This window comes from Pezoporus flaviventris, unplaced genomic scaffold (genome assembly GCF_033815535.1).
Source record: "Pezoporus flaviventris isolate CSIRO_AGI_PZ_B2104156 unplaced genomic scaffold, CSIRO_AGI_Pfla_v1 ptg000038l, whole genome shotgun sequence".
Taxonomy (NCBI): domain Eukaryota; kingdom Metazoa; phylum Chordata; class Aves; order Psittaciformes; family Psittacidae; genus Pezoporus; species Pezoporus flaviventris.
In genome coordinates this window covers 706,395-730,221 of record NW_026892586.1, presented here as the reverse complement: position 1 = coordinate 730,221, position 23,827 = coordinate 706,395, and the positions used below count along the sequence as shown (strand labels likewise).

General features: G+C 48.3%; 1 pseudogene; it reads left to right on the top strand.

Moving 5' to 3' along the window:
• Nucleotides 1-452: 452 nt before the first annotated feature.
• On the top strand, nt 453-21,951 carry LOC133275280 (adhesion G-protein coupled receptor G1-like; annotated as a pseudogene).
• Nucleotides 21,952-23,827: the final 1,876 nt, after the last annotated feature.

The window sequence follows — 23,827 nt, the reverse complement described above, 5'->3', positions numbered from 1 at the left end:
AAAGTTGCTGCGCTTGGTCTCAGAGTTTCGGCATATCAAACCTTACTTGCAGCCAGTATTTGCTGTTTTAAATTTTATCGGCTTTGAGGCCTGGGCTAAGGTTCTTGTTTATCTGTACTTTATGGTAATGACTTCAAATACAATCGACTCATTGATCATGGAACTGATCTAAGTTGCGTTCCCAGTGTGATCATCACCTCTATACTATGGGAGGCATGTAATGGTAATTTTTAACAATTACACATCTTTCTTTTTCCTTCCCTCGGGGGTTCAACCTATGGAGGAGATACTCCTTCACACCCTCCACTCCCCCACCAGTCCATTTACAGTAGGAGTAGATTCTGGAAAAGTTAAAGATCTTGAATATCCTTTCAATGACCTTGAAAGCACCATGCTCCTTCTGCTGGAAACCAGCTTGTTGCTGCATATTCTTTCTATGTTTTGCCTACGGCATGACCTCCCTGAGAACACCTGATCTTGTCCAATCTCGTAAGCTAAGCAGGTTCTGGCTCGGGTCTTGTCTTAAGGTTAAATCACTGTTTAAGAATGCTACCAAGAGATCTTTCCTGAGGCTGGACAGTCATGAGTGGCAGACTCTGTGGGATCGTATGGGCAAGCACTTAAGCCAGTGGGCCCCTCCAGTGTATTGGAACTTCACCCCTGAAAAAGTGAGAAATCTGGAAAAACTAGCAAAACACTTAGGTGTGCTGTCGTTCTGGCAATACCAGAGAGGGACAAATCATGGTGACATGCTGGGGCTTGGCCTACATCTACAGAGCATCTTTGGAAAAAGATGTCTCTGGATCTGATGGCAAAGCAACAGACATGGCAGCTGCTCAACCCCCAAGCACAGCAGCTACACCAACCCCGACAACAGATACTGCAGCCACTCCAACCCTGGTGAGAGACACTGCAGACAAACCAAAGGACCAACATGTGCCAATATCAGTTGCCCCTGTAAGCAAGGGGAAAAGCAAATGAGAGGCACAAAGAGCAACCTGTGCAGTGAAGAAAGATGAAGACCCAATGTGCGTGCTAAAGGGGACACCATCTGAATGAGAGTTGTTACTAAAGGAAACAGAGGAAGAGGAATAAGAAGAGGTAACTTCTCAAACCTGGACCTCGACTGAGGTGTGGAATATGCAAAAGGATTTCAGCTGTCTTCCAGGGGAGCACATCATTACCTGGTTGCTCTGATGGTGGGACAATGGGGTCGACGGTCACAAACTAGAAGGTAGGAAAGACAAGCAGGTGGGATTACTTGCTAGGGAAGGGGGAATTGACAAAGCAATTGTGAAAGAGAAATGAGCCCTCAGCCTTTGGAGACAGATCTTGGCAGCTGTGAAGTAAAGGTTTCCCTACAATGACAATGTTCAAATCATTTAGCCAAGTGGACCACGACAGAGAGGGGACTCCAGTACCTGAGGGAATTAGACATTCTAGAGATGATCTATCGCAGCACTGATGCTAGGAATGCATCCGTAGATTCATATGAAGTTGAATGTACATGACCCATGTGGTGGAAACTTACACGGAGTTGTAAGAGTTGGGGTAAATGGCTCAATGTCCAGCTGAAGAACAGTAAAGAGTGGTGTCCCTCAGGGATCGGGACTTGTCTTGTCCAACATCTTTGTTGGTGACATGGACAGTGGGATTGAGTGCGCCCTCAGCAAGTTTGCTGATGACACCAAGCTTGTGGTTCGGTTGGTACCCTGGAGGGAAGGAATGCCATCCAGAGGGACCTTGACACACTTGTAAGGTGGGCTGATGCCAACCTTATGAAGTTTATTCATGCCAAGTGCAAGGTCCTACACCTCGGTCGGAACAATCCCAGGCACAGCTACAGGTTGGGCAGAGAAGAGATCCAGAGCAGCTCTGTGGAGAAGGACTTTGGGGTGTTGGTCGATGAGAAACTTAACATGAGCCGGCAGTGTGCACTTGCAGCCCAGAAAGCCAACCATATCCTTGGCTGCATCAAAAGGAGCGTGACCAGCAGGTCGAAGGAGGCGATCCTGCCCCTCTACTCTGCTCTTGTGAGACCTCACCTGGAGTATTGCATACATTTCTGGTTTCCTCAACATAAAAGGACATGGAACTGTTGGAACAAGTCCAGAGGTGGGCCACAAGGATGATCAGGGGACTGGAGCACCTCCCGTATGAAGACAGGCTGAAAAAGTTGGGGCTGTTCAGCCTGGAGAAGAGAAGGCTGTGTGGAGACCTCATAGCAGCCTTCCAGGATCTGAAGGGGGCCTATAAGGATGCTGGGGATGGACTCTTCATTAGGGACTGTAGTGACAGGGCAAGGGGTAACGGGTTCAAACATAAACAGGGGAAGTTTAGATTGGATATAAGGAAGAAGTTCTTTACTGTATGGGGAGTGAGGAACTGGAATGGTTTTCCTAGGGAAGTTGTGAATACTCCATCCCTGGCAGTGTTCAAGGCCAGGTTGGACAGAGCCTTGGGTGATATGGTTTAGTGTGAGGTGTCCCTGCCCATGGCAGGGGGGTTGGAACTAGATGATCTTAAAGTCCTTTCTAACCCTAACTATTCTATGATTCTATGATTCTATAATTCTAATATAGAATTGCCCGGGTGCAGAACCTGGTGGTGAAGGTACGCTGTGTAGATGCTCATGTACCCAGGAGTCGGGCCACCTGGGCTTGGGGCCACCTTGAAGCCCTCTGATTTCTGCTCCCACCAGGGCTGTGCCCAGTTGGTTGGGGGCACGAGAAAGCTGGCTCTGCCTGTGCATTTTATGGCATTCCCTTCTGTGTGTCCACCAGCCTCACCAGAGGACATGCCCATCTGGGAGCAGGACATGTAAGAGCATCTCACTGCCTTGGACATGCTCATTGCCCAGCCCGCGGCGCTGGCCACAGGGGCCACAGAGCAGCAGGTGCTTCAGCAGTGAGTTTCTGGCTCATGCCATTCTCACTGCTGATGATGCGGTGCGGTCTGCATCCCTCACTGTACCACTTCCCTGACAGCAAACCTGGGGAGCTGGAGAAGATGCTGACCAAGGTGGAGCTTGAAAGGAAGAACCAGACCTCCAGAAAGGCCATTGTGCATGTGACTGTCCTGAGGGTCCAGCCCTCTCAGGCTCCTTGGAATCTGGTCGTTGCTTCCCAAAGAGAGGTGGGTCCTAGGCAGCCTGCCTCCTGGTCTCGGCCCACCAGTGTCCTCCTGATAGGGAGAAAACTCCAGGAACAAACTTGCCAACAAAGTTTTCAAGCTGACAAGCAGGTATTCTTTATTGCGGCGCCGGGAGACACGGGGGATAGCTCCTCCTAACCTGTGTCTCAATTGCCACACAAGCCATCCTTTTATAGCCACTGGGCATACATACATATTCATGAGGCTACATATGGATGACGTAATTTTCCAGAAAGTTCCCCGCATGCGTACAGAATTGTGGTGGTGGTCTCTGAGGGTCATTTACTTCTTCCAGCAATATTCATCACTTCTGGCAGCCTTTGAAGCATGTGCAGTAGATGCTCATACCAGTATAATTGGTTCGTTAGCACCAGAGACATAATAATCAGCCTATCCTCCTACTTATCAGTTAGTTTAACTGTAGCCCATCCTGGACACCTGCGGTTCCCAGATACTCCTTATCACAGTATCACAGTATCACAGTATGCTAGAGATTGGAAGGGACCTCAAAAGATCATCTAGTCCAATCCCCCTGCCGGAGCAGGAACACCTAGATAAGGTTACACAGGAATGTGTCCAGGCGGGTTTTGAATGTCTCCAGGGAAGGACACTCCACAACCTCCCTGGGCAGCCTGTTCCAGTGTTCCGTCACCCTCACTGAGAAGAAGTTTCTTCTCAAGTTTAAGTGGAACCTCTTGTGTTCCAGTTTGTACCCATTACCCCTTGTCCTATCATTGTTTGCCACTGAGTAGAGCCTGGCTCCATCCTCGTGACACTCCCCCTTTATATATTTATATACACTAATAAGTCCTTATCCCTGTGTCCTGTTCTTCTAGACTGTTTTTCTTAAACTGTGTCACAACTATAACAACTATAACGATTTATCTTGTGAGAACTCTCAGTATGTTCTCTAGCTGTACTCTATTTTTTTCTCTATGTGTCATGCACCTCAGTAATTTTCCATTGCTACTGTTACAAAGCCATCAAACTTAACATTACTTAAATCTAACTCTAATTCTAAAGGTTTCTATATTCCATTTTGTGATTTTGTGCCCCCTTGTTTCACTCCCATCCTCCCTCCTGATGAGTGTCTCCTTGCAGGAGGTCAGAGAGGTCCATGGTATCACAGTGGACATGCCGAGCAGCCTGTTTGTGATGGCAAAGGGGAGGGAGGAGGTGGCAGAGCACAGGGTGCTTCTGGTGGACATCAGCAGCCAGACCATGTTCCAGGTAATGCTCACATGGATGACATGGTGGGGTGTCCCCACTGTTCCTGGGACTCCAGTGGTACAGGGCAGCAGGGATGCCACCCAGACCAGGGTGCTGGTGCTCGCTTGCAGAAGATGCTTCAAAGATGAGCTAGAAGCTTGATGGAGAAAGAGGAGGAGACCTCCTTGGGAACTCTCACCCACTTCTCTCCTGGCATCTCTCCCTTCCCACACTGCCACCGCTTCCTCTTCTTCTCCAACAGGATGAAAACAGCAGCCACGTCCTGGGTAACAAGGTGGTCGACATCTCCTTGGTGGATATAGTGATGGCCAACCTCTCCAACCCAGTGGTCCTCACTTTCTTCCATGGCCAGCTGCCAGTAGGTGGGGAAACAGCCTCATCAAACCTGATCCCACCAGGAATAGAAGAGCAAGGAGGGCTCAGGCCCTACCTGCTTAGAGAGTTGTCACAATCCAGCAGGTCCATGCCCTTGCCCTGCCTGTACAGGGTCTGCTACATCTTCTGGGGCTGTATCATGATCATGGCTTCACCGTGTGTGCTGGTGGTTCTGCCTGTGCCTGTCCAGGAGATGCTGCTTTGCAGATGTGTCGCCTCCAGCACAATCTCCAGGACTAGGGGACACTTTGAGTTAACGGTCCCATGGCTCATTCATGTTCCTGTTGGGCACCTGCTCAAAGCTGAACCCCCTGTTTGAAAAAGGGGACCTGGGAGGAGGTATATGCTCTATGAGCTGCCAAGAGAACAGCCTCTGCCTGTCCCCATGGGACAGTTTGTCTCCTGAGACCATCTCTCCTCCTGCCCCATGTTCTTCCCTATCAAGCGTGGTGGCCTGGCAGCAAGCCCACCACTGTGTCCTGCTCAGGGCCTGTGCTTTTGTCATTGCAGAGTAATATGACCCTGCTGTTGTTCATCTTCTGGCAGGAGGACACCACTGGTGAGTGCTCCTGTACTTGGTGTGGAGCTGGGTGCTGTTTTTGCTCCTTTTGCAGGGTACCACAGACCCACTGGCAGGGATAAAAGTTCCTCTGCACCTCCCTTCCTCACTCCAGCTCCACAAACCTTTCCCATGGGGCTGGTTTCAGATTTTTCCCTCTAGCTAAGCCTAAGAGCTTTCTTCATCCCTAGGGATGGGTCCTGATGCTGAGGGTGCTGAGTGTGTGTGCTTGGCCTGGGACAAGCTAGGACCCTCACTTTGGTCCTCCTCCCTGCCATGGACACCTTTTCCTGAGGATCCCGAAATCCCAAGCAGATGTTCATGCTGCTCACTAGATGCTGTCCCTTTGTTTTGCACAACCAACTCTGGGAGCTGGGACAGCTTCAGTTGTACAACAGTGACAGTGGGCAGCTGGACAGAATACAGATGCAACTGCCTCACCTACTTTGCCATGCTGATGGTGGGTAGTACCTTCCCACAGATCTTTACATCATTCCCACCGTCTGTTTTTCCTCACAATCTCGTTCCTCTTCCTCGGGTTTCCTCCCTGGAGATCACCTAAACACACAGAGATTACTTGAGTATCATAACCTATGCTGACTGCCTGATCTCATCTTTGGCATCTGTTTGCACCATCTTATTCATCTACTTCAAGTACAGTATGAAAGTTCACCCCATGCTCTCTTTCTGTGTCCTGTCTGTTGCCACTACACCTGGGTGCATGCAAGCTTTCCAAATGAAGTTGGGGGGGCTAGCTACAAAGCACTGGGTGTCATGGTTTAGTGTGAGGTATCCCTGCCCGTGGCAGGGGGGTTGGAACTAGATGATCTTAAGGTCCTTTCCAAGCCTAACTATTCTATGATTCTATGATGAAGGAGCCATTGAGACAGGGAGGCACAAAAGCACAAAATGGAATATAAACCTTTGTAAATAAGTGGAATTGATGTGAGGAATAGTAACAGACTAAGGGTTAAGAGGTTTTTTTTTTTGAAACTATGTCTTGATTGTCTTAAGTTAGTATAGGGAACAGGCATGTTCTTGTTCTTTCTAGTCTTGTAGTTAAACTATAACCCAGAATAGAATAGGTAGCCAAAACACATTTTTTGAAATCAGGAACCCTTTTCCCTCAAGAAGATGAATGTCTGGTAAGAACCTGTTTCAACTAGTCTCTATAAGACTTAAGGTTGCCAGCTGGGGAAACTGTGCCAAGGATGAAAAGTGCATAGCGAGGAAGACCTCTTACTTCATCCAGAAGACCCTGGCCCAAGAACACCAGATGGCAGTGAGCAGGCGTAGAGGGGAGAGGAATGGTATTAATGAATTCTTGGAACTAATTGTGATAATCTCCTCCTATGCTTGTGAAATCTAATGAATACATATGTTTGCGTGTAATAAATATCTAGCTTGTTGAGCTCTCAGTGTGCAAGTTAGGTGGAGCGATCCCCCTTGCGCCTTGCGCCACAATAAACATACCTGCTTTATAACTCCTTGTGAGTTGTGAAGTTCTGTTCCATAAATCAATGCCACTGGAAGCCGGCTGAGGTACATCGGGGGGTACAATTGCTCAGCAGGTTCGAGTTAAAAATTTTCCATGGTAGTTTTAAAATCTATTTAAGCTGGAAACCTCCCATATTATTTAAAGACCTCTCCTTGCCCTGTTTTGGACAGGGGGCATCTTACATAAAGACTAAATTGGGTTGGTAAGTGTATGCGAGGTTTGGAAGCCTTATCTAAATTGAGATAGGAAACCTCATGGGTAAAGGTGTATACCCAGCTGCTTGCGTCTGTTTGGTATACACCCACAAGAAGCAGGAGGCATCTTGTGGTTTGCGTCCTACAAGACGCAGGGGGTGTCTTCTAGAAGCAGTTTGGGATTTTACAGGCATTTGACTTATGCTGTGGCTTCTTATAGTGATGATTTTGGTCTTGCGATTTTGGTATTAGTGACAAGTTGCAGAATGACTCTAAGAGCAGGACCATAGAGCCCTGGAGGACTGTGCGAGCAAGGCAGGGGGTGGCCCCCACAGGTAACCAGATACTGGACATGGGAGGAGAATGTGGAGGAAGCCGTATGGGGCTAACCAATACTGTTGTGCCAAGGAGGAGTGGCTGAATACCACTCCTATATATATGTGAACTGCGTCACAAATAAGGTAGAAGTTTGCTTATCACCCATATTGGGTTGGCCTGTCTGCTTCTCCTCGCCGCTTACAAATGGCGCCCGAACAGGGACGCGGACTACAGGGCCCTGGTCGCTGGGGACCTGGATACAGGGCCCCGACTAGCGGGGACCCGGAATACAGGGCCCCGACTAGCGGGGACCCGGATACAGGGCCCCGGTTAACGGGGACCCGGATACAGGGCCCCGACTAGCGGGGACCCGGAATACAGGGCCCCGACTAGCGGGGACCCGGATACAGGGCTCCGGTTTAACGGGGACCCGGATACAGGGCCCCGGTCAACAGGGACCCGGATACAGGGCCCCGGTTAACGGGGACCCAGAACGGTGAGTGAGCGGCGCCGGCGGCAGCGGCCGGGAAGCGCGGGCAATGCTGCTGCAGTGGCGTGACGGACCCGGGTGCTTGGACTAACCGAAAGGAATCCGCCGCTGGGGCGAACCAGACACTGCTGCGTCGGGAGGCCGATCCAGAGACCAAGGTTACAGGACGACCCAGAAGAAGATGATCCGGAAAAGGCTGGCCATGAAAATGGACCGAGAGGTAGCCCTGGACTTATTACAGTGCTTTTTATAAAAGCGGGGAATTGAGCCTGAGACTCTAAAGCAGCTAGCAGGTCTAGTGGCTGTAGGGAAGGCTAAGGGATTTTTTGCATATCCTAATACAATATTTGAGGAGAGTGAGTGGCGAAAGTTTGGTGATGAACTATTTGACTCAGTGCTTAATGATTATAAAAAGGCAAAGAAACTCGGTAAACCACGGAGGGAAGTAATGAACTGTATAAAAAGATACAAGGCGGAAAAGAAAACTGCCGCTGTAGCAACGGAGTAATTAGGAACAGACATCCCTGGTCAGTTGAAACCAGGGGAAGATTACAACTCGTTTCCCCCAACTCGCGGGAGCACAGGGTTTCCAACCCACCCCCCCCCCCCCCTTCCTTTTCTCCCCCTCCATCAGAAGGTGCGGAGGAGGAGGTGTAACCCCCTGCTCCTCCACCACCCCAGTTCCGAAAGTAGGGACTTTGAAAAGGACAGAGAAAGTATATTAGAAGGTATAGTATACGCATGATAAATGTCGAGGAATCTGAAAGAAAGAGGGCGGTGCCTCGGCGCTGGATCGATTGGTAGAAAATAGAGATCATGCGCGAGCAGGAGATTTAAAGGAACCGCGAGCCTCTCCAACCCACTATGCCCTAGAGTGAAAAAATTTTTAACTCAGTTACGGAGGAGCCAGGTCTGCAGATGGCTACATACCGAACGAGAGACATCTGATAAGAAAGACATAGCTGCGAACAACAGAGACCGTGAGTTCGACCCAGGATCAGACTCTGAGTCCCCTGAATCCGATCCAGATTTATATCCTCTGCTTCCAGACTGTGACTCTTCGTCTCCTGGGTTGGTCTGCTCAGCTCATCAGCAACTACTCACTGGCCTTGGAGACGCTCAGCTGCAGCAATTGATGAAAAAGCTTGAAGCCCTCGAGACTGGGATTGAGACATCTCCATTGGTGCCTCCACCTCATCCTCCGCAAAACCCCGTCCTTAAAGAAGGCAAACGGGGGGAGGGGGTGGGAAAGGTATCAGGGGGGCACAAATCCTGCACACTGTTGGCACGGGTTAATCAAAGATGTGATTATTACAGGTGAATTTTCTGCAATGGGCCTCTCTGCATATCCTGTGTTTACTACACAGCAGGGGGGTAAAGAGTGGGAAGCTCTTGATCTCAAAATACTTAAGGAGGCTTGACAAACAGTGACCACGCATGCGTTAAAATCCTCTTACACTCAAGCTGTATATGTTATGATTTTTTCTTGCAATTGACAGGGGGAGCCCATACAGTTTCTCTGTGATACTCATATACTAGAAGTTGGTAAATATAAGTATGTCCAGGTTTCTATCAACCCTTGGAGACCTTTGTAGATACTGCTAGCCACTTCTTCCAGCACAGGCTGGCCACCTGTGTCGGAATGAGTGTGCATTTTGGTCAGTATAAAAGCCCAAGCCTCATACGATGTGGGGGAGGCAGAGCCTCTGCGGGGATGCCCGCTAAGGTTGAGCCTGCCACCTCGCACTGCAATGATGTTTCTCGGAGCTGTTTTTCTGTTAGTCTCCACAGGGTCCTTGTGCCACGTTCTGTACGTGGGACTGTAGTGGGAGTAATGATGGGTTTTGCAGGGACTAAAAAAAAAAACCTGGGGGAGGGGGAATATTTGTGTCCTCCTGCCTACAGGTCCATGGCGACTGCCTGCAAAGTTTGTCAAGCCTTGCCATGAGCTGGACAGACGAATGGAAAAACCTGATGCCTCAGCTACAGGAGCTGACCGTGAATACCCCAAGCAGACTGAGATAGAGGAAGAGAAAGAACGATTAACTGCAAAACATCACTTGGGGGCAACTGAAAAGTAACATCCTGAATATGTGTGCTTGTAAAGTAGCTATTATTAGAGGTTGTGATTTTGTGTATAAAACCACCTGTATTTACTAGCTAGTTGCTAATAAGAAACTGCACCTTGTATTGTATAGATTTGTCACTTGTAAAAGAGATGTTAGAGGATGGAAATTTGCAGTAGCTGCTAGAAAATGCTAAGGCAAAAGCTGGAAAGATTTTAATACAATGGCAGTGTTATAAAGCAGGTGATGGAACAAATTTAAGAGGGGGGGAGAATCCCAGTGGTAAGAAATTTCTTTGGCTAGTCCCTCACTGCCATCAGCATCTTCAACATGCTGCTGCACCCTGTAATAGTTACTCTGCTAATGTAAATTTGTGTGTGCCTTGCTGTAGTAGCGACTTGTTACTGGATGTAGCAGGTGAAACTGTGTATTGACAACAAGGTGCAAGGACTGAGGCTGACCAAATGCCTGCTACCACAATCAAGGGCAAGACTGGGTTGGCTTCTGTGTTTGCCACCAAGAAGAACCTTTAGCTCCGCTGTTGGCTGCAACCCAGCAGGCGTGGAGCGGTGGGGACACATGCCATGCCAGACCTTGATGTGAAGGATCAGAGAGCTATACAGCCTGTTACCAGAGAGCCATACAGCAGAAAAAGGGACAGGCCCAGCAGCCTGTAGTTGGCATATGTTGGAGATATAATTTAGCCCAGATCCCCTGCTCAAGTAGGGTTACCCAAACCATATATAAAAAAAAAAACATAAAGGGGGAAGATGTGGAGACAGTGTTCTCACGGGAGAATGCATAATTGGTACATAAACTTTGAATAGTCCTGAAAGATAACAGCAAGACCATGAGAGGCCTGAAGAAGCTTAAGCAAGCAAGATAAGAGGCTGGAATTCACCAAGTTAATGAGAACTGTGGACTGTTGGCAAGCTTTCAAGGTTGAGTTCTCACACCTGTGTTTAACCAATTATATGTTAGTCACTAAGGGTCTTCAAAACATGTATCCAATCATAATATGCCAGATCACTGTAAGTGCCTCAGCCGGGGCCTTGGCTCAACTACGCAGACTGGGTTGCTGAGTTGCTAAGCAGACAATTCTACATCGAAGGCAATTTCTGATTTGTTTTAATGTGGACTCTGTAAGACATGCAACACTGCAGAACCTTTTGTTGTTGGAACAGGGACATGGTTGTGAAGAGTTTGATGGAATGTGTTGTATGAGTCTCTCTGATTATGCTAATTCGATGCACGCACAGCTGAGAACCCTGGCTCAGCTTACCCAGCAATAGTAAATGAGCCATATCCTAAGAATAACTAGATGGTTGTCTTCACGGGGCATTACAGGTTGAGTCAAACACTGCTGTTTAAAGTATTGCACTTATGTATCATTGTTAGGTTAATCATTGTAGCTATTAGACTTGCTTATAGTTATGTGATAAAACAGGTGAGCAGAATAACCCACAATGCCTTGCTCGCACAAAGAAAAAGGGGGGAATTGTTGCAGAATGACTCTAAGAGCAGGACCATAGAGCCCTGGAGGACTGTGTGAGCAAGGCAGGGGGTGGCCCCCACAGGTAACCGGATACTGGACCTGGGAGGAGAATGTGGAGGAAGCTGTGTGGGGCTAACCACTACTGTTGTGCCAAGGAGGAGTGGCTGAATACCACTCCTATATATATGTGAACTGCATCACAAATAAGGTAGAAGTTTGCTTATCACCCATATTGGGTTGGCCTGTCTGCTTCTCCTCACCGCTTACAGTGACAGGCTGTTATAACTGTGTTATTATTTGTTGTTTGCTTGATTGAATTTAGTCTCTGTCTTAAGTGTTGTAACTGTGGAGTGTGTCTGTGGGATCCCGTGTGTGTGTGTGAATGTGAGACTGATAATGGGAAATCGGCAGAGTGGAGAGATCTTGAAAAAGAGTCCTTTAGGGTGCATTTTGGCACATTGGAAAGAACTGTGAGGGTCTCCTGGGGGCTCAGTAAACGAGAAAATGTTGATAAAATATTGTAACCAATGGTGGCCTTTGTATACTTTGGAAGATCAGGAAAAATGGCCTAAAAATGGAGCTCTGAACTATAATACATTATTAAAATTAATGTCGTTTTTGAGGCAGCAAGGAAAATGGAATGAAGTAATGTCTGCAGAGAAGTTTTTCACTTTAAGAAACCACCTGGAGTGACAGACGGAATGCGAAATTAATATAGCTCTGCCAGATCCCTTAATTTTGGCTCTGTTTGAGTGTGAGATGAGTGCCGGGGCAGGCAGACAGACATGTTGACAGACTGTGGTCCCGAGGGGATTAAGGGCTTGTTGGATAACTGTGTATGGGAGTGAAAGAGGAAGCACGGAGAGTGTGTGGGAATCGGGAACAGGTAGAAAAGAAAAAGCTGAGTGGTGCTGTAGCCACGGCTACGGTGGGTGCTTTGGGACAAGTGGAAACTGGTGGAGGGATGTCGGGCGGGCGGAAGTAGGGGAGTGCGTTGTTCTCCTGTGGAACCAGATCGCTTTGCTTGCTGTGGGGAGCATAGACGTTAGAAGTGAGACTGCCCTAAAAGGAATACCCACAAGGTGGCTCCGGTGACTGAATTAAAACTAGGCTGATGGGGGGACTTGGGGAAATGTACCCTAGCAGATACACTGGTTAAATTAAAACTAGGTACTAGAAGAAATAAAGTGGAATTTTTAGTGGATACAGGAGCAACTTATTGGGCGTTAAATCAGAGGGAAAAGCATTTGTTACAAATGTGGGAGCTACTGGCCACGAAGAAAAAAAACACACCCCCCTACCCCCCCCCCCCCTCCCCCCCAAGGCATTCTTTCTGAAACCCTTAAAGTACAAATTGGGAAAACAAATAGGAATACATAAATTTTTATGCATGCCAAATTCTCCAAAATCTCAATTAGGGCAAGAAGCAACATTTAAAGAAGGCCAAATGGAATTAAGAGTTAAAAACGATCAATTAATTGCAGTTTTGAGTTTATCTTTAATTCGGCAGAAAAGCGAATTAAGGATAAAAAGCGAAAAAAGGACCTCTATAAAATAGAAGAAGTCCTTAATCAGCTATATCTAGGAGTATGGGAATCTAAAGTTCCAGGTAAGGCGAAAAATGCTTTGCCTGTTAAAGTAGAAATAAAAAGGGGGGGGCTGCGCAATTAGAATAAAACAATATCCCTTAAAATTGGAGGATCAAATGGAATTAAAAATCATTGATAAATTCTAAAATATAGATTATTAATTGAAAGTGAATCGGAATATAATACTCCTATCTTGCCAGTAGAGAAATAAAGTTGCAGATTGGTTTATTATCTCAGGGTAATCAACAAAATTGCAGAGGATATTCATCCAGTAGTAGCTAATCTGTATACCTTATTGACTAAATTGAATAATAATCCAAAATGGTTTGCCGTCTTGGATATAAAGCCAAAATTTATTTGCTTTCTAATGGGAAATCATGACGCCAAAAGGAAAACCCAATTAACTTGGATGGTATTACCACAAGGGTTTAAAAACAGTCCAATGATTTTTGGAAATCAGTTAGTATGGGAACTAGGATCATGGAAACCACCCACTCAGAAGGGGACTCTGTTACAATATGTGGATGACCTATTAATTGCCACAGAAACAAAGGAAGAATGTATCCAGTGGACGATGGAATTATTAAATTTTCTGGGACTGAATGGTTATTGGGTATCCAAACAAAAGGCCCAACTATTTTAAACCTGAGTTTCCTACCTAGGATATGAAGTAACAGGAGGACAGAGAGAACTTGGAACCACTAGAAAACAAGTAATTTGTCAAACTCCACAACCATCCACCGTCAAGGATCTCCGGAAGTTCCTGGGAATGACTGGATGGTGCAGACTTTGGATGCAAGATTATGGAATTCTGGCAAAAACACTATATGAACTGTTAAAAGGAAACCCTCCCTCTTTGGAATGGACTGATTCAGCAGAGGGGGGATTTTAGAAATTTAAAAACAGATATAATGAGAGCTCCAGCTCTGTGACTTCTGGATGTGACTAAATCCTTTTGGCTATATGCCTATGAAAAACAATGAATAGCTTTGGGGTTCTTTGCTCAGAAACTAGGACCCTATAAGAGGGCAGTGGCAGCAGTTTTCATGAATACCGAGGAGGCTCACAAATTCACCTTGGGACAAAAGATTACTAGACTAGTGTCCCATGTGGTATCACCAGTCCTGGAACAGAAAGGAGCTCACTGTTTATCTCCTTCACGTTTTTTAAGATGCTAGGCCACCCTTGTGGACCATGATGACATAAAAATTGTGGTCACTAATGTTGTAAATCCAGCATCCTTTTTGCAGGAACAATTGGCAGAACCACTAACACACAACTGCTTGGCCACTATAGGGACTGTATATTAGAACCTACCAGATTTGAAAGAAAAGCCTCTGGAACATGCTGATTCTTGGTTTACTGATGGTGCTAGTTTCATGAAAAATGGTGAATGGAAGGCAGGATATGCAATTACCACCACTTCACAGGTAATAGAAACTAAACCTTTACCCCCAGAAGGCAGAAATAATAGCATTAAGGAGAGCCATGGAATTGGCTAAAGATAAAAGGATAAATATTTGGACTGATTCTAAATACACATTTGGTGTGGTCAATGCACATGGTGCCATCTGGAAAGAACAAGCACTTTTGAACACACAAAGGAAACAGATTAAACATGCTACAGAAATTCTGTGGCTACTGGAAGCTGTTCAGCTACCTGAAGAAGTAGCTATTATGTATTGTATAGGGCATCAACAAGGTGATTCTAATCAGGAAATTGGAAATAATTTGGCTGATTTTGAAGCCAAACGAGTATCTGAGCAATCTAAAATCATGGCCTTAATCCCTGATGGCAAACTAACAATTGCAAAATCTAAACCTAGGTATTCAAAAGAGGATAGAAAATTGATTGAGGATCTAAAAGGACAGGAAAATAAAGAGGGTTGGTTTCAGATACCTGATGGGCGAATTGTAATTCCCTATAATCAACTCTGGAAGCTAGTTTAGGAGGAACATAATAGAACTCATTGGGGTAGCAACTCTTTATATAAACACTTAGACAAACAAATTGTAGGAAGGAATCTATAGAACTGTCGTGGTTTAAACCCAGTCAGGTAACTTGTTCACTCTCTCCCAGTGAGTGGTGCCGAGCTGACAACAATCGAGGTCCGTGTCCGTCTCCCCCCCCCCCCCCCCCCCCCGCACTGGGGCTCTCCCCTTCCCCGCTCCCGGAGGAACGGGGAGGAGGATCGAGAGAGTGCAACTCCTACGGGTTGAGACAAGAACAGTCCAGCAACAAATCACCACCGCTACTATCAGCTAAAACAATGATAAGGGAAAATAACAAGGGAAGAGAATACGATACCACCGGCCAAGAAAGCGAGTTCCACCCGGAAGCCCCTGTCCTTCCGGGTAACTCCCAGTTACCCCCCCACCACAGGCATGACGTGCTGTGGTATGGAATACCTCCCCGGCTAGCCCGGGTCAGGCGCCCCATCTCTGCTTCCTCACAGCTTCCCCTCCTCCCTGGCAGAGCATGAGCCTCACAGAGTCCTTGGTCAGGGTAAACATCACTTAGCAACAACCGAAAACATCGGCTTCACCAACACTGTTCTCAATCTAGAAGTCAAAACACAGCACTGCACCAGTTAACACAAAGGAAAAACATGATTGCTACTGCTGAACCCAGGACATTATCCACCCCTTATTCCATACCATTCATGTCGTGCTCAGATCCCACATTTTCAATACACCATCGCTCTCCCACATATATACATCCATATACATACAGACCAAGAGGAAAAAATCATTTTCTTAGTGCATGGACCAATCCCTATAATGCTGCCGAGTCCATTCGGTCCATGTTCAAAGTTCATTCTCTGTTGGGATGATGGTTGGAGGGAAGTCAGGGCCAGTCGCTGGTGACCTGGAGACATCTAGTTGATGGGCTATAAAAGCATTACACAGCAGGCAACAGCATACAATTGAGTTCACTGGCTGTTTTCCCCTAAAATCAAATCCCCTTGAGGTATACATCGGACTTCCCCATCTTCCCGCATTACCCACCAAGTATATCCAGGTCCCTGAGCAAAAGCAATCCCACAAGTGGGTTTGCCTTTACCTGAAGCAGGAATTACCCAGACTGTCTTCCCCAGCAAATTCTTCATATGCACCACGGGAACTTTGTCCCCCTCTACAATATGTAAAAGTTCTGACTGGGCTGGGCCGGCCCTGTTGGCAGATCCTCTGGTGTTGACCAACCAGGTGGCCTTTGGTAAGTGTGTATCCCAATGCTTGAAAGTTCCCCCACCCATTGCTCTCAGTGTAGTTTTTAACAGCCCATTGTACCGTTCGATTTTCCCAGAGGCTGGTGCATGGTAGGGGATGTGATATACCTACTCAATGCCATGCTCTTTGGCCCAAATATCTATAAGGTTATTCCGGAAATGAGTCCCATTGTCTGACTCAATTCTCTCTGGGGTGCCGTGTCGCCACAAAATCTGTTTCTCAAGGCCCAGGATGGTGTTCCGGGCAGTGGCATGGGGCACAGCGTATGTTTCCAGCCACCCGGTGGTTGCTTCCACCATGGTAAGCACATGGCGCTTGCCTTGGCGGGTTGGTGGCAGTGTGATATAGTCAATCTGCCAGGCCTCCCCATATTTATACTTCAACCATCGTCCTCCATACCAAAGAGGCTTTAACCGCTTGGCTTGTTTAATTGCAGCACATGTTTCACACTCATGAATAACCTGGGCAATAGTGTCCATTGTTAAGTCCACCCCTCGGTCACGGGCCCACCTGTATGTTGCATCTCTGCCCTGATGGCCTGAAGTGTCATGGGCCCACCGGGCCAAAAATAATTCACCTTTATGTTGCCAATCTAAGTCCATCTGAGCCACTTCAATCTTAGCCGCTTTATCCACTTGTTGGTTGTTCTGGTGTTCCTCAGTGGCCCGACTCTTGGGTACATGGGCATCTACATGACGTACCTTCACCACCAAGTTCTGCACCCTGGCAGCAATATCTTTCCACAGTGCAGCAGCCCAGATGGGTTTACCTCTGCGTTGCCAGTTGCTCTGCTTCCATTGCTTCAACCACCCCCACAGGGCATTTGCCACCATCCATGAGTCAGTATAGAGATAAAGTACTGGCCACTTTTCTCGTTCAGCAATGTCCAGGGCCAGCTAGATGGCTTTCACCTCGGCAAATTGACTCGATTCACCCTCTCCTTCAGCAGTTTCTGCAACTTGTCGTCCAGGACTCCATACAGCTGCCTTCCATCTCCGATGCTTTCCCACAATACGGCAAGAGCCATCAGTAAACAAGGCATACTGCTTTTCACTTTCTGACAGTTTATTATATGGTGGGGCCTCTTCAGCGCGCATCACCTCCTCCTCTGGTGACATTCCGAAATCTTTGCCCTCTGGCCAGTCCATGATGACTTCTAGAATGCCTGGACGACTGAGATTTCCTATTTGAGTTCGTTGTGTAATTAGTGCAGCCCATTTACTCCATGTAGCATCAGTTGCATGATGTGTAGAGGAGACCCTGCCTTTGAACATCCAGCCCAGCACGGGCAGCCGGGGTGCCAGGAGGAGCTGTGCTTCAGTGCCAATCACTTCCGAAGCAGCTCGAACCCCTTCATAGGCTGCCAGTATCTCATTCTCAGTTGGGGTATAGCTGGCCTCAGATCCTTTATATCCCCGACTCCAAAAGCCGAGGGGTCGACCTCGAGTCTCCCCTGGAGCTTTCTGCCAGAGGCTCCAGGTAGGACCGTTCTCCCCAGCTGCAGTGTACAGTACATTTTTTACATCTGGTCCGGTCTGGACTGGTCCAAGGGCTACTGCAGGAACTATCTCTCGTTTAATTTGCTCAAAGGCTTGTTGCTGCTCAGGGCCCCATTTAAAATCATTCTTCTTCCGGGTCACATGATAGAGAGGGCTTACAATCGAACTGTAATTTGGGATGTGCATTCTCCAGAACCCCACTGCACCCAAGAAAGCTTGCGTTTCTTTCTTATTAGTTGGTGGAGACATTGCTGTTATCTTGTTGATCACATCTGTGGGGATCTGTCTACGTCCATCTTGACATTTTATTCCCAAAAATTGAATCTCCTGTGCAGGTCCCTTGACCTTACTCCGTTTTATGGCAAAACCGGCTTTCAGCAGGATTTGGATTATTTTCCTCCCTTTCTCAAAGACTTCTTCTGCTGTATCGCCCCACACAATAATGTCATCAATGTATTGCAGGTGTTCTGGAGCTTGCCCCTGTTCCAGTGCAGTCTGCATCAGTCCATGGCAAATGGTAGGGCTGTGTTTCCACCCCTGGGGCAGTCGGTTCCAAGTGAACTGGACACCCCTCCAAGTAAAAGCAAACTGTGGCCTACACTCTGCTGCCAAAGGAATTGAGAAAAATGCATTGGCAATATCAATCGTGGCATACCACTTGGCTGCCTTTGACTCTAGTTCATACTGAAGTTCTAGCATGTCCGGTACGGCAGCACTCAATGGTGGTGTGACTTCATTCAGGCCACGATAGTCTACTGTTAGTCTCCATTCTCCATTAGACTTTCGCACTGGCCATATGGGGCTATTGAAGGGTGAGCGGGTCCTGCTGATCACCCCCTGACTCTCCAGTCTACGGATCAGCTGATGGATGGGAATCAGGGAGTCTCGGTTGGTGCGATATTGCCGCTGGTGCACTGTTGTGGTCGCAATTGGCACTTGTTGTTCTTCAACTTTCAGCAACCCCACAGCAGAGGGATCTTCTGAGAGACCAGGCAAGGTGGACAGCTGCTCAATTTCCTCAGTCTCCAAAGCAGCAATACCAAAAGCCCACCGGTACCCTTTTGGGTCTTTGAAGTACCCTCTTTTGAGGTAGTCTATGCCGAGAATGCATGGAGCCTCTGGACCAGTCACAATAGGGTGCTTTTGCCATTCCCTCCCAGTCAGGCTGATTTCAGCCTCCAGCACAGTCAACTCTTGGGATCCTCCTGTTACTCCAGAAATATAGATGGGTTCCACCCCTTGACAGCTTGTTGGCATCAGGGTACACTGTGCACCGGTATCTACTAGAGCCTTATACTTCTGTGGGACTGATGTGCCAGGCCATCTGATCCACACAGTCCAGTAAATCCGATTGTCCCCTACCTCCACCTGGCTGGAGGCAAGGCCCCTCTAATGGTCGTCACAGCATTGGACACTTAAGTCTTGTTGAAAGGGATTATTCTTCATTATCACAGGAGCTGGAGTAAAATCAGCTCTTCCACTCCATCTGGGAAACTGCTCACCAGAGACTGAAGCCGTAGCTCTCATGGGACGATCAGTCTTGGCCCTTGCTCCCCTCTTCAGTTCACTCACCCGTTCCTCCAAAGCTGAAGTAGGTTTTCCATCCCACTTTGTCATGTCTTCTCCGTGATCTAGCAGGTAAAACCATAGGGTACCCCGTGGCGTATACCTTCTGTATCTCCTCTCTTGAACAATAGGACGCCTTTTGTTAATAGCTGAGACGTGTGTTGGTACACGTGAGGAGCTGGATAAATCAGATAGATTGTCCCTCAATTGTTCGAGGTCCTGGGACAGTTTTTTCACAGCTGAGATGATGGAAGGAGTGAGATTGTCTTCGAACTCTCAGAGTTTATGAACCATTTCATCCACTGTTAGTGGTACTATGTCATTCCAGGTCACTGTTGCCAATGAATGGGCATATGATGACGGTGCATTCCGTGTAAGTTTTCGCCGCATGGGTCGTGTACATTCAACTTCATCTGGATCTATGGGTGTATCCCCGTTATTCGGCTTGATGTGATAGATCATCTCTACGATGGCTGATTCCCTCCGAGACTGGATGCCTTTGTCTATAGTAGTCCACTTGGCCGAACGACTCGTAACATCGTCCTTGTACGGAAACCTTTCTTTCACAGCTGCCAAGAGCCTCCTCCAAAGGCTGAGGGACGTTTTCTCTCTTGCAATTGCTTTGTCAATTCCCCCTTCTCTAGCAAGTGATCCCAGCTGCTTGGCTTCTGTACCTTCTAGTTCGTGACCATCGGCCCCATTGTCCCAGCATCGGAGTAACCAGGTGATGATGTGCTCCCCTGGTTGACGGGTAAAATCTTTTTGCATATTCTGCAGCTCGGTTGAGGTCCGAGGTCGAGAAGTTTTAACCCGTTACCCCTTGTCCTATCACTACAGTCTCTAATACATCCATCACCTTCCTCATCTCTGAGCAGTTGGCTTCCAGCAGCAGCAGGGCTGTCTTCAGAGCTGGTGGGCTCTTCCTGTATTTCCTCCTGAGCTGCCATGCCTGGGTGGTCATCGAGGGCTACAACCTCTACTAGCTTGTGATTGAAGTCTTCAGGACCTACCATGACCACTTCCTCCTCAAGATCTGCCTGGTGGGCTGGGGTGAGCATGGAGGAGGCAGAGATGCCCCAAGGGCACAGGACATAGGGTGGAGGGCACCTGGGTAGGTTTGCCCCCACCACAGATGGTGCCTGTATGGGGATGGAGATGTGGCTGTGGGGAAACAGATGTCTGAAAGCAGAGGGGTCTCTGTCAAGAGACTCGGTGGAGAAAGAGACTCGGTGGCTGAGAGCAGAAGCTGGTGCTGGAGCAAGGGTGGGTCACCCTGGGGGTCACCCAGCAAGGGAGTCATGTGAGAGCCATTGCTTTGGGTCATGGCAAAAATGGGATTCTCTTTCTGAAGGCAACACCCAGGACAGCCCAGAGATGGGCTTGATGCAGGAAGCACCCACACATCTCTGACATGCTTTGGGCAGGAGGCTGGGGTAGGAAGATCTCATGATCTTTCCTGGCCTAAAATTCCACAGCCCTGGGAGATCCTCTCTCCGGGGTTGATACAGCACAGCTTGCTCCTGGGCCAGGGCTTACACTAGGTATCCCTGTTGTGTGCTCCATCCTTGGTTCCCCCTTGGTGGGGAGGATGTTGGTTTGTACTCTGTACAGAGAGAAAGGGACAATGAATCCTTCAAGGAGCTCCGAGGGCTGGGGACTAGGTTGGCCACTTCACTCTGTTCTTGCCACCCAGGACTCCCCTTTGTGTGATGCTGATCTTCATGGCCAGCTGGAGAAACTACGGCCCCTTCTCCATTCTCATCTATGAATCTGTTGGTGGCAAATCCACCAATGCAACCATGTAAGTCATGGGAATTGGGTTGCCTTGTCCTTGGTCTTAGATGAAGTCAACTGGCTAAACCTTCACTGTGTCCTACAGGCTCTCCTCAGCCCACCTGTGGCTTTTCTGGGGCTCTGTGCAGGGTGGTGGTGGGATCCCCCCCTTGTTTCACTAATCTGGGTTCTGGGCTTGCACAACACGTTTGTGTTTCTCCCAGCCCCTCTGACTCACATCCCCGTGGGATGACACAGCGTAACCCTCTGCCCTTTCTCCCCCCTCCAGATGCTGGATCATAAGCCCTCTGATCCATAACATTGTGAACCCGGGTTTCTTCAGCCTGGTGTTCTTTAACTCGGTCATGCTGGGGGCCATGGTCCAGGAGATCCTCCAGCAGAACAACAAAGGCCACCAGCTCAAGCATGAACTCACCCTCTTTGGGCTGAGCATCCTGCTGGGCATTCCCTGTGCAGGTCTTCTTTTCCTTCACCTCTGGCATCTTCAGCCTCATCTCTCTCTACCTCTTCACCATCATCAACTCCCTCCAAGGTGAGCTAGGGATGCAGGGCCCCTCTGAAGTGGTGTTGGTGTTGGTGTGGTGGTGATGGGGTATGGGAGGAGCTGTCCCTGTCTGGCTGCTGCCTTACTCTTGGCTGCTGTTGGTCCCTCAAGGGGATTCACCCACCCTTCCTTCCTCCTCTCCCAGGTTTCCTCATCTTCCTCTGGTACTGGACCATGGTGCTGAAGGTGAGGAAGTCCTCTGATTTGTAGAACAGCTCCAACAGCATCGAACTGCAGCCCAAGATCAGGCAGAGCGCCACTGTGGCTGCGCTACTCCAAGGACAACTGCAGGAAGGACCAACACCATCTGCTTTGCTACCACACCCACCTCAGGGGCTGCTGGAGCCCAGGGATCCACATCATGGCTGCTGCCCCTCACCTCTGCCAGCCCCCTCCCCAGTTTTCCATAGGCATCCCTTGTCTTGGCATCCTTGGGGCAGGAGGGAGGGATGCTTGCCCAGGCAGTGGGAGCTGCAGGAAATAGAAGGGGCAGGGACAGGGTCCCTAGTGCTTTCCAACACTCCCTCTCGTGTCCTAAGGCCAGGGATGATGGGTGGGAAAGGCTCCATCTTCAGCCATTGCTGCTGGTCACCAAGAAGGTCCTTCCCCAGTGAAGACAGAATAACTCTGCCCCTGGCCCCCTTCAGCAGCTGAAATAGTCTATTTTTGTAAATTTGTTGAATGTCTATTTTCGAACGGTGCAGAAGTTCAGTGGGTGCACCCACACACCAGACTTGTGCCCATTAAAGTTGTTCCTGGTAGAGCATGGCTCTCTGGGGTCTCTCTGCTGGTCATGCTGGCATGTTGGTGGGTTCTCTGATGGGATTCACCTCTCAGCCAGGGTTGTGCCATCTCTTGGTGTCCTGGGTTTAGCAGTAGCAGTCAATTTTTCTGCTGGTGCAGCGTTGTGTTTTGACTTTCAGCCTTGGAACAGAGCTGATAACACTGATGTTTACTCTGACCAAGCACCCTGTGAGTCTCATGCTCTGCCAGGGAGGAGGGGAGGCCTGGGGGAAGCAGGGACAGGACACGTGACCCAAACTAGCCAAAGAGGTATTCCATACCACAGAAGGTCATGCTTGGGGAGGTAACTGGGAGTTACCCGGAAGGGCACTTCTCTTCTCGGTTGGGCTCATTTCGGCGGGTGGTATTGTATTCTCTTCCCTTGTTATTTCCCTTATCATTATTATTATTGGTTGTAGCAGTAGTGATTTGTGTTATACCTTAGTTACTGGACTGTTCTTATCTCAACCCGTGGGAGTGACATTCTTTTGATTCTCCTCCCCATCCCCCCGGGAGCAGGGAGGGGGGGGAAGGAAAGAAAGAGGGGGGGAAGTAGAAACTGTGTGGCTGACTGGGTTTAAACCACAACAGTTCTTTTGGCGCCCAATGTGGGGCACAAGGGGTTGAGATAACGACAGATCTTACTGGAGTATGTCTAATCGTATTTGTGATAAGCATTCATTGTTTTAGATTAATAGACACTCGTCACAATGCTGATTTATTGGCTCTCAAAGTTGTTCTTCTTGATCTCACAGTTTCAGTATATTGCATCTTACTTAGATCTGGTATTTGCTGTGTTAGTGTTTTTCAAGTGTGGGGCTTGGGCTAAGGTTCTTGTTTCGTTGTACTTTATGGTAATGACTTGTAATACAATAGAATCATTGATCATGAAACTGATCTGGCTTAGTCAGGTTCCATAGGATATAGGCCTAGAGAGCAGGGGGGCCCAAGACTGTTGGTTAATATTCAAGGGTCACCTACTACAAGCTCAGGAGTGTTGCATCCCAGCTAGAAGGAAGTACAGCAGGAGGGCCCGGAGATCTCCTTTGATGGATAAGGAGCTGCTGAGGAAAACTCGAAGGAAAAAGAGGCTTATAAAAGGTGGAAGCAAGGACAGGTGGCCTGGGAAGAATACAGGGATGTTGTCTGGGAAGCTAAGGACCAGGTTAGGAAAGCTAAGGCCCAGTGTCCTGGGTTCAGCAGTAGCAGTCATGTTTTTCCTTTGTGTTAACTGGTGCAGTGCTGTGTTTTGACTTCTAGATTGAGAACAGTGTTGGTGAAGCCGATGTTTTCGGTTGTTGCTAAGTGATGTTTACCCTGACCAAGGACTCTGTGAGGCTCATGCTCTGCCAGGGAGGAGGGGAAGCTGTGAGGAAGCAGAGACGGGGCGCCTGACCCGGGCTAGCCAGGGAGGTATTCCATGCCACAGCACGTCATGCCCGT